Raw genomic sequence first — 1,492 nt, 5'->3', positions numbered from 1 at the left:
TCAAATCGTCTTTGACCACCATGTTGATGGCCTTGTTCTTGTTCTAATTAGGGGAGTTGTTTTTTCTTGTTGATGTTTTGACTTATAGCGACTTGTTTCCGAATCATTTGGTTTCATATCAAAGTTTTTAACAAAAGTGCCGGTTTCTGACACAACAAAAGTACGCATATTCACATTAAAATCACTAAAGGCATTCTACATGTATATACAACATTCAAAATAAAGTACAACTAAAAATATCAGATTTATGTATAGTTTCCACTCAATATCAATAATTTTACAAATAAGGCAGAATTATACAATCAATATTGGAAATTATCAAACTCTTGTTCCAATGCTTGTTCTAATAAAAACTCAGATTGCTCCATCAACTCAGGACTTAATCTAAACATGAGAACACAAAACTCCATCTGACTAGGTGCACCATCTCCGTCGAAATCGCCTTCTCTCAACATGCTCAAAAGATCATCATCTGACAAATCTTGAAGACCTAAAAGCGAAGAATTCTTCTTCAAACTATCGAAAGTGATAACACCTTTATCGCGGTCCATCAACAAGTCAAACCCGTTACACATTTCATCAATCAAACAATCACCTCCAAGTTTGTCCGCCATTAGAGGTAAGAAGTCATGAAACTGAGGCTCGTTGTTGTTGGTTGCCATTGATCAAGAGTCGAACTAGAAGTCGGTTAAGAGATTGTTGGATTGATTTGATATTAATGAGAAGATATAGGGATGGATAGTTATATAACATGTTGGTGGGTGTATAGAGGTTCCCGGAAGAAGAAAAATGCCATCGGAACACAGCTGGGTTAAGTTCGCGTATTCAACTTTCGACGAAGGTCTTGTTTTCCTTTTATTAAATGTAAACGTGTCGTATGGTGATAAGATTCCTGAGGAAGGTTACAATGATGGTCCCATCCTGGATCCTATACTATATAAAATTGTATAAGAACTTTATTAAGATGTGTATAGTTTTTGTTTCAACAGCTAAATATTATTATTATTATTATTATTATTATTATTATTATTATTATTATTATCATCATCGTATAATATGAGGATTGGATCTTTAATCATCAAACTCACACTTAAATCATCTTACCACCCATTAAAGTAAGGGTTAAGCAAATAAAGTTTATCAATCAATTTTTTTAAAATATATTTATATTATTATTTAAGAAATATACGTATACTTAACTATACAAATCTTAAGTGTATAGTTAAGTATATATATTTGATGTAAATATATTTTTAATACTTATTTCTAAATTTTATTTGGTTATCATCATGTCTAAACTTAACTCTCATACTGGTGGGGTGCATGATAGCTTAATAGGGAATACATGACGGAACTAGATAGCTAATTTAGGTCGGATAGCAAACGAAAGATAAAATCTACGAAACTGAGTCAGTTTTGTTGCATTTGTTGCAATAACATGTTTCAATAGGTGAAAGAGTAAATCTAGTCAAGGTATTAAAGCAATACTTTT

The 1,492-nt window shown here is 31.7% G+C and overlaps 1 pseudogene; it reads right to left on the bottom strand.

The window, feature by feature from the left end:
- Positions 1-234: 234 nt before the first annotated feature.
- Positions 235-704, bottom strand: LOC143537244 (calcium-binding protein PBP1 pseudogene; annotated as a pseudogene).
- Between the last annotated feature and the right edge of the window lie 788 nt (positions 705-1,492).

The sequence above is a fragment of the Bidens hawaiensis genome, unplaced genomic scaffold (genome assembly GCF_021521415.1).
Source record: "Bidens hawaiensis isolate Kalapana, Puna unplaced genomic scaffold, B.hawaiensis_p1.1 tig00011152_1, whole genome shotgun sequence".
Lineage (NCBI taxonomy): Eukaryota > Viridiplantae > Streptophyta > Magnoliopsida > Asterales > Asteraceae > Bidens > Bidens hawaiensis.
The sequence above is the reverse complement of the archived record's forward strand: the minus strand, read 5'-3'. Positions and strand labels throughout refer to the sequence as shown.